The 13,737-nt window shown below is 35.6% G+C and overlaps 1 non-coding gene and 1 pseudogene across 1 annotated transcript; both read left to right on the plus strand.

Annotated features, from left to right (window-relative positions):
* The first annotated feature begins 6,370 nt into the window (after positions 1-6,370).
* Positions 6,371-6,610, plus strand: LOC101574957 (annotated as a pseudogene).
* A 6,673-nt stretch (positions 6,611-13,283) lies between these two features.
* Positions 13,284-13,390, plus strand: LOC111812044. Its single transcript, XR_002817644.1, has one exon. It is a non-coding gene; the product is annotated as a U6 spliceosomal RNA (small nuclear RNA).
* Positions 13,391-13,737: the final 347 nt, after the last annotated feature.

The raw sequence follows: 13,737 nt of genomic DNA on the forward strand, positions 1-13,737 counted from the left end.
AAAAGGAAAATGAATGAGTATAAAGAGAACAGAAAAAATGCATCAAGGGGGTCCAGGGAGCTAGCTCTGTAAAATAAGCACTTGCCCAACAAGCTCAGGGTCCTGAGTTCAATCCCCAGTTCCACCAAAAAAATAAAAATAAAATGCATCAATGAAATAGAATAATAACGGAGTAATTTGTACATGACTATGATTCCAGATATAACATCTATGAACAACATTTTTAGTGTACTCAGTAGTTTCATTTCAATTCAAAACCTGGAAATCTGTATCATTTAGACATGCTAAAACAATATGACCTTTTGTGACTCATGGACATGTCACTGATTAAAACACATCACCAAGCTCCTACAGTGCTTCACTTCTTTAGTGACATAGCTTGGAGTGGTCCCACATATGGCTACAAATACTATCTAGCCCATTTGTTTTTGCATCATTAGCAGCACACAATAAGTGAGTGTTAAAAAGCAACAACCATCTTCATTGCCTCTTTTATATGTTCATTAAGGTATTTGTACTCTTTTAACTAGCTGAGTTTTGCTGTTGTTGATTGGTTGGTTGATTGAGATTTCTTGTTTTGTTTTGCTTGAGAAATTGTCTTGATATATACTTACGCTGGCCTTGAACCCACGGCGATCCTTTTGCCTTAGTCTCCCAAGTGCTGGAATTTCAGGCACACACCAACATACCCAGATAGAGATGTTTTTGTTTATTATTGATTCTATAAATTTGAAAAATTGCAGCAGCAGATTTTTTTTTCAGATATTTTTTCATGTATTGTGGAGTAAAAGTTGATGTGGTCTTTAGTTGTAATGCATGTATAAAATAAGTTTAACCTGTACCCTGCAGGGCATGACTCTGTCCGGGTCTACAGGGTGGATATCAAGGAAATACCAGAGGCTCAGTCCCACAGGTGACATCTGGCCACCAGTGAGCATCATGGACACTGTCCATGTCCACGACATACTAGAACTTTGTGCGATATCCTATCCCCAGACTGTTAGAAGTGCTGGTCATATATTTACCATTCCAGTCTTTATGTTGTTTTATTCTTAGTAATTCTTTACTATCATGAAAACTTTTACTCAGTTGAATTGTTTTGAAATATTTAATTTTTAATTAATATTTAATTAATTTTCTGAATATTGTTTAATCTTAATTTTTGTTTTATGATTTATACTGTATCTTTGACTTACAATCCACTTATAAGAAAAGGTATATTTTCTCCTAGTATTACAAACTTTAAAAAATATATTTCCATTTTCTTTCTTTCTTTCTTTTTTTTTTTTTTTGGTGGAACCGGGGATTGAACTCAGGCTCTTGTGCTTGCCAGGCAAGTGCTTATTCCAATGAGCCATCATCTCCCCGGCCCTATATTTCCATTTTCCATTGACTTTCTATTACTTCTTCCTTGTCTTTTACACACATACACACAAACATATATATATATGAAAAAATATGTATATAATCCAAGATAAGATTGATGCTGTTTTGTAAAAGTCTTCAATTACCTTTTAAATGGGTTAATCTAATATGTTTTACATTTTTCTGCATAACTAGCATTTTGAGAGCTCTTTGTTCTTTATCTAGGAGCATACAGCAACTTCTCTTGCCTTCTGGATTATGCTCTTTGTTATCTTCTGTATGCTATCTCTGGAGGTATTAGAATATTTCAAGTTTGTGTGACTGGATAATATTTTACTTTTAGTTTTCAAAAGTATGTTTGCTAAGTATAAAATTTATTGAGGACAGATCTTTTTCTTTTTTTTTTTTTTTTTTGCTTTCATTCCTTTGGATTAATTAGTCTGGTTTCTTACACACTTGCTTTTTTTTATTTTTTTATTTTTATTTTTTTATTTTTACTTGCTTTTTTTAAAAATGTGGAATAAGATGCTATTTAATTTTATTCTTCATAGCTAATATTTTTATGTGTATGTGTTAATGTTTTTTTCTTTGCAATTATTTTTGGTCAATTTCATTTTTGGGTATCTGGCTTTGATTTTATTCAAACTTCTTGTGAAAAAGGTTCATTTTTCTTGGAAATATGGTGCTATAATTTCAACTAAATTCAGAAATTTTAAATCTTTAAATATTTGTTGCCTACCACTTCCTACTTTGAGAATTTTAATTATATGAATATAAGTTTCTTGATCTTGGCACAGAGTGAACTGCTATATGACTTATCTGTAAATTCTTTGCACTTCATTTTTATTTTGGACAATTTTTATTGTTACATTCATTTAAGTTTATAAATAATTTATTGACAATGTGCAATTTATTATTAATCTCCTGATATGTATTCATTTCACAAATATTTCTCTAAAATTCACTCTGTCTACATCTAAAAAAAAAAACTAGGAAAGAGGAAAAAAGAAATTTAAAGTACAAATACAGAGCAAAATAAAAGATCAGTGAAAGGAAAAATAAATAAATAAATTAAAATAAGTTTATCTTCACATTCACTTGATGTTTTGAAGTGAAGATTTGGCTCAAAATGCTAGGGCTCGGGGTTCCCGTAAACAGTTGAATCATGTGCTCACACAATCAAAACTTCTTAGACTTAAGGTCATCCTAAAATGTCACAAGTAGTTCAGATGCTGCCATTGCACAGCAGAACTAAATTTGTAAATCTCAACCCATTTTTTTTTTTCACTAAATGAAAAGTTGTGGCTGTGCTATGGAGTTGAGAAACATGAGCACAGGAGAAGCTGTATGCCTCTTGAACTGGAGGAGAAGGAGCCAGGGGAAGAGAGAATCGGACCCGAGAGTCCCTGAGCTGCATTTTGGTCACTATTTGTATTGTCTCCCCTGTCCCTTGCTATATCTCCACTTGTCTACTTTACTGCCCATGTTCCCTTTTCCTAGTGGCATTCTGGTTCTACACTGATAGAAGCAACACCTTAAATGAAAGTGGAATTTCTCAATCTAAAATACCTGCTTCTTTCTTGGGACATAATTTCCAGTTAAAGTAAACCTTCCAGTTTGCAAAGACATTATGGTAATAAACCCAAGTTTACTTTTGCTCCTATCATACTCTTTCACTTAGAATGGTAACCAAACAGATACAACAGAATATATGTTTATGAAAAATAAAAAAAAAAACTTCCTTTTTTCACTTCCCTCCAAAACATATGCACACATACATGTTCAAAAGCATTTAGCAATATGCTCAGCATAAAACCAAAAATTTCCCCTTTTCTTTCTGTAAGACAGTGTCTTAAACACCAAAATCCCTTAGAAAATTAAATGGGCAAAGCAAAAGGCAGAGAAAGAATAGCTCACTGATAAAAGAGTGTTGGTGTTAGATGTAGTTTTGAATGCCAGCTTTATCACTTGAAAGCTCTCAGTTCTTGGAAAAATAACTTTACTCTGCTCCTTTTTTTGGTGCAAAATAAAACTACCATCGCGTAGGCCATAGGATGACTACAAAAGTAATGAGCTTCTGCATGCAATGCACTTAGTCCTAGATGTAAGATGCAAAATATACCTCTGAGTTTGTTTTTAAAAGGACACAAAAATCATTAGGAAAATGCAAATCAAAACTACAAAATATCATCTCACATCCGTTAGGATGACCACTATAAAGAAAAAAAACAGAAAATCAAATACTGGTGAGGATGTGCAGAAAACAAAATCTTGGGTACTATCTGTGGAAATGTGAAAATAGCATAACTGTAATACAAAAAAAATTATAGATATTCCTTAAAAGATTAAAAGTTGAATTACTATATAATTCAGCATCACACTTCTGCGTATATGTGAGAGTACATATCAGAAAAATATGGGGCTGGCCAATTAATTCAGCAGACTAAAGCACTTGCTCAGGCAAAGGACAGGGACAGGGCTCCAATCCCCAGCTGTGCCAGTCCGACCCCGGGGGGCAGCTGAGAGGGCAAGTGGGACTGGGCATGGTGGTACATGCCTGTAATCCCAGTGCTTAGGAGGCTGAAAACAGGAGAATCACTATAAGTCAGATCTGTATAGTGAAACCCTGTATACCTCATATTAAATAGTTTTTAAAAATTATATTTTATATGATATATATAAATCTTAAAGTTTATATATATACATTTATATTTATTGTTGCATTATTTACAATAACAAAGATGGTGAAGCATCTCGAATGCCCATTGATAAATAAATGACTAAAAAGAAATGTAGCATATACATATAATGCAATGAAATCCTACTCTTTAAAAAAAAGAAAGAAAAAGAAATTGCTGGACATGTTGATGTGTGCCCACAATCTCAGTACTCTGGGAGGCTGAAGCAGAAAGATCACAAGTTTGAAGTTTGAGCCCAGCACAGGCAGCTTAGTGACTTAGCAAAAAGTCCCTCATGAAAAGGGGGATATGGAAAAAGAAGACGAAACAAATTAAATATGGTCTGCTCTTTTCCATAGACCAGCAGAAAGACACAATACAGTTGTACTTTTTCTCTTCTTAATTTCTTATATATTTCCTTCTTTTTTTCTTTCTTCTTCCAATTTTACATGCATTTATCTGGTAATATGCATAACCGGTTGGACGACAACACTGTGCAGTACAACAAACACTGTGAAGTTCATATTACTTTGTTAAGTGAAATTCTGTATTACTTGTAATTTTTTCTGTTTCAATTCTAATTTGTTCTGTCTTTAAAAAATTAAAAGAGGGGGGTGTTCTGGGGCCTCTGAAGATGTAGCTCAGTGCAAAGGACCCACATTCGATCCCTCGTACATCCCCACGCACACCAAAGGAAATCTGTCATGTGCTGTCACATGAATGAGCTCCAAAGACATTATGCCAAGGGAAATAAGCTCTACTCATCTGAAATATCGAGAGTAGTGAAAATCATGGAAACTGAAAGTAGAATGGTGGTTTCCAGAGAGTAGAGGGAAAGTTAAATAGGAAGTTGTTTGAAATGTAAAGAGCTTTGGTTTTGCAAGATGAAAAATTTCCCGAGATATGTTACACAACAGTGTGAATACAGTCAGTAATATAAATTGTAAACCTACAAATGATTAATGGGGAGGTTTACAGTATATCTTTATATTTTAAAATAGGGCAAAATTTAAATTTTAAAAATAGGGCAAACTTTTTAAAAAGCATATTGCAAGGAAATTCCCTCTAGCTCTTCTCTAATGACAGAATAAAGAATGGAGAAGTAAAAGAGAAGAAGATGAAGGAAGCCAAGAACAGACTGCAGTCCTTAAAGTGTGCTACAGAATTCCTCCAAGTCACAGAGAGAGGAAAATACGTGCAATAGGAGGAAAGCTGGATCAAAAGCACCTTTCCTTCCTCATCTGCTGGTATACTCCAAAGAGAATGCTAAAATCACCCTGTCACGCTAAATGCGTATCTGAATACATTTATGCGCACTGCTCCACATCAGAACTGGAGATGGAAAGAGCTGGGTAAAAGGAAACAAAACTTAGAAAGGGAGAAAAGAGCAATATGAGGTAGAAAAAAAAAATCTACAATTTGAGCACTGGCCAGATAGCTCAGCGGATTAAAGCACCTGCTTAGGTAGGTACAGGGACTGGGGTTCAATCCCTGGCATGCTATGCCGGGCCCCACCTCTGAGGTGCACTGAGACAGTGATAGCAACTGAGACCGGGCCTGGTGGCGCATGCCTACAATCTCAGCACTTGCGAGGCTGAAAACAGGAGGATCACTACAAATTCAATCTGTGTCGTGAGACCCTATACTAAATACATTTTTTTAAAAAGTCTACAACTTGAGTCAAGATGAGTTTTATCCTCTTTCTACTAATTGTTTATCCTCTCTGAGGATTATTCTATTCATCAGTAAAAGCAGGAGGATCATCTTGTTCTCAGTTATGAGAATTAACCCAACATATTATGTTTCAAATGTTCCTTCCTTCCTAGAAAGAACAATGCACATTTCACTCTGTAATTTCTACAGATAAGCAATACCCCACAGGGAAAAACAGTTTCTACTTTCTTATTCATTGAGCTAGTTGCTTATTACCCTGAAACCTACTGTTAGTCTTGTTTATGAATGTCAGTGTTAATTCAGTACAGGACAGATTAAGGTAATTCTTACCTTAAAAGTGAAAAGGGGCCTACTTAGTTCCTGAGCATTAAAGATTATAATACATTAAAAGTTCTCATATATGAAACAGTTCGTTTCTTTTGAACAAATAGTAGTGTCTAGTCATAGCTCAAGAATGTGATCCTATTCATTGCTGTCCCTTTTCTAAAGATAATCTTAATTACAGTGTTCTTTCCACTCCTACATTCCTTCTACTTCTAAGGAGAAAGGAGGAAATTTCATCATGAAAAATAGAAGATAGAAGGATATTTAATAATCCTGGAGTTGTTTGGAGGCTAGCTCTCTGGGACTAAAGGCCTGAAGGCCGAGCAAACATGTAGCGTAAACAAATTCATTATTTGGACAAATACAATGATGAAGAGTTTGAATACAGGCATGTCATGTTGTCCAAGGATATAGTTAAGCTGGGTCCTAAAGCCCACTTGATGTCTGACTTTGAATGGAGGAACCTTGGTGTTCAGTAGAGTCAGGGATGGGTCTGTTACATGATCCATGAACAAGAAGTTCCTATCTTGCTGTTCCGACGGCCACTACCCTAGAAGCCAACCAAATGAAGCTGACAAGATGCCTTTTGGCCTCAAGCTATGCACAACTGTCCTTCTTGCCTTACATCTTTCTGATAATATGATTATGTTGCCTTCTCCTTTCTCACTTTACTATTTAAAGGATATGCAATACACTGTTTGAAAGTGCTACTGACTGCTTTGCCTCCGGAGTGGGGCCGACACCACCACAGCCCTGCCATGTGAGTCCCTTGGCTGCAGATCAGCTGAGTCCGAGCCTAGGAGCCACGGAGTGCCGTTTCCAGCAGAACATGCCTCACAGGTGGAAGAAGCATCTGAGAAGCAGACCGTGGCTTTTAGGGGATTGTGTAAGCTTCCTGTTTTGTGTTTTCCTGCTAGGTATTATGTGTACTTCATGGTAATTTATGGATTTGTGTTTCCATTTTATTTAAGAAATCTGTTTAATGTTAAAGCTTTGATTAAAGAAGATTTTTTAGTCTGAAAAAAAAAATAAACCTGATATGATCATGCATTTTTTGCCAAAAGAAATCATGATTTTATTTCATTGAGGTTTTTAATAAAGGTATTTCACATTCTAAGACAAAATTGGGGGAATTCCACTTGAATGCCTCTTAGGATCACATTAACAATATAGTCCATAAGAGTTAACATTTCCCAAAACTGCTTTTCAGTAATATGACCTCCATGTTTTGTTTTTCTGTGTATGTTCTAACTTCAGCCATAAAATACATTCAGTTCTACTACTCTTGCCAATTGTATCTGAATACTGAATAGAAGAAAAGGCTAAGTAGAATTCAGTGAATATTTAGTCTTACACAGTATTCCAAAACAGCTCTGACTTGTCTATAGTTGCTTTTGGCATTAGTTGTTTCCTGTATTGTATTAACCCCTTCTCTGGAGGGATTGGTTCACTTTACTATGGAAATGTTATAAATACTTGATTACATATTTTGGATCTGTGACTATTTTGTTTTGTTTTAACATGAAGTTTCCATTAGTATCTATAATCTTTTTAAATGTACTTGGTTGTTGCAGGGTCTCACTATGCAGCTCAGACTTGTGATGATCCTCCTGCTTTCAGCCTCCCCAGCCCTGGGATTAAAGGCATACACCACTATGCCCAGACTCTGGGTAGCTCAGCCCACCCTGGGGGCAGATCCGGAGCAGCAAGTGGTCCTGGGGATTAAACTGCAGTCCCTGCACTTGCCTAAGCTTGCCTAAGAAGGTGCTTTATTCCACTGGGCTATCTCACTGGCCCCAGTATCTATAATTTTTGAGGAAGGATGCATACCTAATATCAAAAGTTCTCACTTACGATCTTAAGAAGCTTATTAAAAGAAAGTTAATAAATAATACTGGCATAGTAAAGACAATAAATAAATGAATTTGCATCACTACTCTCAGAGAAGCATTGATTTTAGTAGTTTATGATAAACTAACATCGATTTCTTTTGATAGTTTTCTCTGAATACAACAGTAAAGAAATTGTTCCACTAGTTTCCACTTTGCTAACCTATTCCTGACTAATATCACTGTGAATTTTCCACTCAGTTATCCTCTTGAACTTGCTGTCAATATATCCTGTGCCTATGTAGACAACAGGAAAAGAAGAACATGTGTGTATATAAGAACAGAAAGAGAAAGATTGGGTAATATGAGGCTTTCAGGAAAGTAGAAATTTCTATGAAAATCCCCAACATCTTTCTTTTAAAACTCTATAAACAGTCTGTGAATCATCCAACCTGACTGTTAGCTGTCATCCAGAAAATTCTTTGAAAGGAGGAACTTGAACGTTTAAATAGAACTAAGTGACACATGCCTTGTGTTTCCTTACATATGTAAGCAAGCCAACAATTTGCATGGAGATCTCTTTTGAATCACATTTCATATCCATGGTGTTGTGTTGAGAGGAATGAACACTAGAAGTAGAGTCTGGATTGTATGACTTTTCAATGATGTGACTTTGGACAACTTTTCTTAATTCATAACGTCTTGCTTTCTAAATGTGTCCAAAATGTATGCCTTTAGAGATTGGGGAATGTTAAATTTAACAAGAATTCATAAGTACAAATACATTCTTTTCAAGGGGGAGCAGCACGCCTGAGCTGAATGTTTACATGAAGATATCAGTTTAATTTGGTCTATTGGATCAGGAAGATGCAGAAGTCTCCACAGTCTGGCTTTTGTAAGGTACCAAAGAAAAGAGACAATTGACTGAGGGTATGTCAACAAAAGGAGAACCACAAAGGGCTTTCCTAGAGGCCTTACACTGCTGTTGTTTTCCCCAAGGCCATATATATATGTGAGAGAGATGCTCGGAGGTGACACAGCTTGGGAACAAGTCATTGAAGAAGGGAATAAAAGCAATCATCCAGAATGTCAACAGGATGCTAGAAAGACCTATTTGATACTTTGCAATAATGTCTAGGAGCCAGGAGCAAGGATTGTGCCAGAGAATGAATAGGAAGAAGAGAAGGTTAAATGTAGAAGGGTAGAAAATTTTAAAAACTGAATTTTTCATTTATGCCATATATGTTTATTGTTGAACGTTTAAAAGTACAATTAAAAGGCCAGGGATAGGGGCTGGTGAGATGGCTCAGTGGTCTAAAGTACCTACTTAGAACAAGCTTAGCAAAGCACAGGGACCGCGGTTCAATCCCCCAGCACCACATGCCAGCCAGCCCCGCCCCCTTGTGGGCTGAGCTGCCCCCCCACACACACAAATAAATAAATAAAATTTTAAAAAAAGGCCGGGGATATAGATCAGTGGCACAGTGGCATAAGTGCCTGCCTGGCAAATGCAAGGTCCCAAGTTCAATCCCTGGTACTGCAAAAAAAAAGAAAGTATAATTTAAAAAGCAAAGAGTTACAAATAATTATAAAAGTAAACTCGCTACAATTATGTACCAAAAAAAAAAAAATGCTAACATTTTGCTATATAATATTCTATGCTTTTATATATAAATCTATGCCCATATACTTTTTAAAACCAGACTTATTCAGGGCTGAGGAGATAGCTCATTGGTCTAATTGCCTGCCTGGAAGGTGCAAGAAACTGAATTTGATCCCTAGTACCACATGCCATGCTAGCCCTGGAACCCCAGGTGCAACGTGCTGCCTTAAAACCAGAGCACATGCCTATTACCCCCATGCCGGAGAGGCTGAGAAAGGAGGATCACTAGGAGTCTGAACTGCATAGCAACACTCTGTATCAAATAAATGAAACAGGCTTATTCAAAATCATTGTCAGTTTTTAGGCTTTGAGGGAATTTTATCATGTTGATGTGAGGTCTATTGGTTTTTCAAGATCTATTCAGCCGCCTTTAAATATGGAAGGCTTGTGTTATTCAAATGTGTACTTCTGCAATTATAAAAAGTGTCGATTATCTCCATTGGTGGGTTGTGCTTAATAGACAAGTTTTAATCTGTGTATTTATTTAAAATAACATTTATATAATTTCTTGTAGATCATGGTGAAAGGATCAAGAAATCAATAGAGCATTTGTTTTTCTAATTTCCTTTTAAAATTTATTCACCTCACATTGGTATGATTAACTTTTACCAGGCAGAGGTACACTTAACATGTACAACCTTTTGTCGTCTGTGTGTATTTAAGCCTGACTGAAGACGAGCTTGCTAGGTGCTGCTGTATCCATCACATCAGCCAGCTGTAAGACTTGACCTCTCCCTGCAGGAAACAGTTTCAGGGTTTGTACACAGATTGCCTGAATGTCATGTGACTTCAGTAGTAGTGTGTTGTCTTGAAGAACTCTCAAGTTACTATACAGCTAAACTAAGTAGAAGTGGGTGTAAAAGTTTTTGAAGAAAATGGGCTTATGTTCTATATATTTTTATTGAGGTGATATTCACTTATATAAGTGAACAATTTGGTCTCCATTTGCATAGTCTATCAAGTTCCAAAATATTTTCATCACCCCAAGAAGAAACCTTGGACCTATTAAGAAGTTCCTCTCCTTTCTTCTCCCTACCAAGTCTCTAGAAGTCACCATTCTGTGTTATATCTTCATGGATTTATTTATTCTTGATACTTCATATAAATGGAATAATAAAAGGGTATTTGCTATGTGTTTCCACCTAATGATCCACCTCTTCTCTCCTGGCTCTTTCCGCTGTACCTAGAAACATAGTCAATCTTCTATGATTTCTATCTCCTTGAACCCTTTCAAATAGTTGTTATGATTAGGGAAGGAAACTTAAGTGTCGTAACATGTCAGAAAGACCTTTATATTCTGTAAAACATCATATGCATGATAGAAGTCAGCAGAAAGCTTTACTGGGTTAGAAGGTCAGGGCTGTCTTCACAGAGAAGAGCTGCAGCATCATGGCCAGCAAGTTGACCATTGAAATCTGCCATATCGGCAGGAGGAACAAGTACATCTATGAGCTTGACCAGGAGATTCTTCAGAATTTGCGCTCATACTGCCTGTTTCATCACTAATGATTCAATATGTACTTCCTGACCTTTTATATTGAACTTCTTGAGTTACCAACATTGTATATGTAGCAATTTCAAAAGCTCAGATTTTGAAAGGATAGATATAAAGATTAGTAATAGAAGAATACAAAAAAAAAAGAATTAAGAATCCTAGCCAGCCTTCTGTAAAAATGCAAAGAATGCCAAAGTTTTAAGTCACCACAGACCTTAGAACAACTGAAGTTTTGGAGATGATCAATAAAGGGTTTACACAGTGGAGTATGATTTGCTGTAAAACAAGATAAATTTGAGATTTTCATTGGTAAATGGATGCAACTAGAGGCCATAATCGTCAGTGAAATAAATCAGACTTGTATGTGCAGGTCTGATACTGCTGATACTGATACTGTATTACTGATAGTGATACAGTGATTAACAGGGCAAAAGAAATACAACTACACAACTTGTGTATAATGTTTTTCTTTTTTTATTTTATAAAAAGTGTACAAAATAGTATGCATGAAAATTGGAAGAAGAAAAAAAGAAAGAAATATATAAGAAATTAAAAAGAGAAATAATTGAAGAAAGGAAACAAAACAAATTAATCATTATTATGCTCCTTTCCATAGACCAGCAGAAATCCACAGTACAATTGTCCAAACCATCTTGTTTATACACACATATCTTTTTCCCTACTCCATCTCCTGTCCTTCTCCTCAACTCAGTAACTCTCTTTTTGAATAAGTTCATTCCTTTTTTCCAGTATCTATTGTACCCTTCAGATTCCATTTTCTCTTTCAGGTTCTCACACTAAGGAGACAATATGATGTTTGCACATGCACGTCTGATTTATTTCACTGAAGATTATGGCCTCCAGTTGCATCCATTTACCAATGAAAATCTCAAATTTATCTTGTTTTACAGCAAATCATACTCCACTGTGTAAAAATACCACATCTACTTTATCCATTCCTCAGCTGATGGACATCTGTGTTGTTTCCAGGTGTTTTCCCTTTTCTATCAAGAAAAAAATCTTCCATAAAAAGGTCCAGTGCTTCAAAAATAAAAAAGCATTACTTCCTATATTTCATCTTCATACTTTTCTACTGGATGGTTAAGACCAAGGTAAAGCAGGACCTATGCAATAAGAGTTGTAGCTTTTTGGTCTGAGAAGATCAGTGAAATCCCCTCAGGATAAAGCCATGCTCTTATGTTGAGCTGTGGGGGACTCAGGTCAATAATTTCTGACATTGCCAGTTAAACAGAAGACCCAATGCTATTATGGTCCACTGGACTCTTTTAGAATATTTTGCTGAGTTTGCACACCTGTAATATTCAGTAACAGAACTTAGAAAAAATAGGGTATACAGATGAATGTCCATTTTGTATCTGTGTATTCAAAGTGGTTAGGATAGATATATAGTTGCATTCGAATAGAATGATTTGTTCTAATGGTGTTTGTAAATAGGATCTCAAGTCCGCATCTTGTACAGCAATTAACCACTAAGAAGAATATATGCAGTGTGTTATTTATTGAAACTGTACTTCTGATTTGATTAGAAACTGTCTCATTGCTGTTTATCAATAAAATTTTGAAAAAAGAAAACTAAAAGTAAAAAAAAAATGAGAACTTTTCTGCTATGTTTTTTTAGGAAAAAGAAATAATGACAAATGATAAAATAAAAGTAAATATAAATATAAAAAAATTAAAAAATGAAAAAGCACATTTAAGAAGGAACTAAGTCCTATTTGATAGGGAATGATAAGATCCTGGAGTTATTTTCATTGTTCAGGTGAAATACTTTCCAGAGCATTAAGATTAGGGATTGTCCAAGTCAGTAAGAGATTGTCAATAATCCTTGAAAGGCAGCAGACAATCTGGGAGATACAGAGAATGGATATGGTCATATCATACCTTAAAAAGAGAAAATTATCTGTCTTCTAGGAACTGCACACTAGCTGAGATCCCCAGTGCTGTTCTCTAATGTTTGCTCACCACAGAAAGGTGTGGGTGGCTTCCTGCTAAACTTGACCGTCTGACCACATGTATTTATCTCTCTTCCTATATCCTATACAAATTTCAGCAGAATAAATTAAATAGAATTAAATAAGTTTTAGGAAATTAGAAAAAGCTTACTGGAATACATTGATGAAACATAACAGAACTAAATGATCCATAAATCTAAGCCATGAAAAAAAAAGGAACTTTGAAAATAAAAATTTTCTTAGCAGAATTCTGCAAAAGCTTCACAGTCCAAAGCAACAGAAGTGCTCACTTCAGCAGCACATACACTAAAATTGGAATGATACAGAGAAGATTAACATAGCTCCTGTGCAAGGATGACATGCAAATTTGTGAAGCGTTCCATATTTTTTAGTACAAGAACTCAAAAGAAGAAATACAAATAGAAAGGTATAATACAAGTAAAAGGAAAGCAAGAACCTGAGGACTAACTAATAAGAGAGGGAAAGGAGAAGAGCTAGGAAACATGACAGTGACCAGCCATACAGTTATATGTAGAAGATGGGTAAGGCAATGATCCTGAGAATCTCCAGAAGATTTTTGAATCTAGAAGTTAATTGGAAAGATTCTCACCCTGACTATCTATATATACTGACACCTGTGAACTAAGCAACTGCACTGAAGATGGCAATTTGTAATAGTAGGTTCATGCTTGTAATGCCTGTCATTCTGGTCTTCTGAATATGGGCTGTTTGTCAT

Source organism: Octodon degus, unplaced genomic scaffold (assembly GCF_000260255.1).
Source record: "Octodon degus isolate 3935 unplaced genomic scaffold, OctDeg1.0 scaffold00110, whole genome shotgun sequence".
NCBI classification, from domain to species: Eukaryota; Metazoa; Chordata; class Mammalia; order Rodentia; family Octodontidae; genus Octodon; species Octodon degus.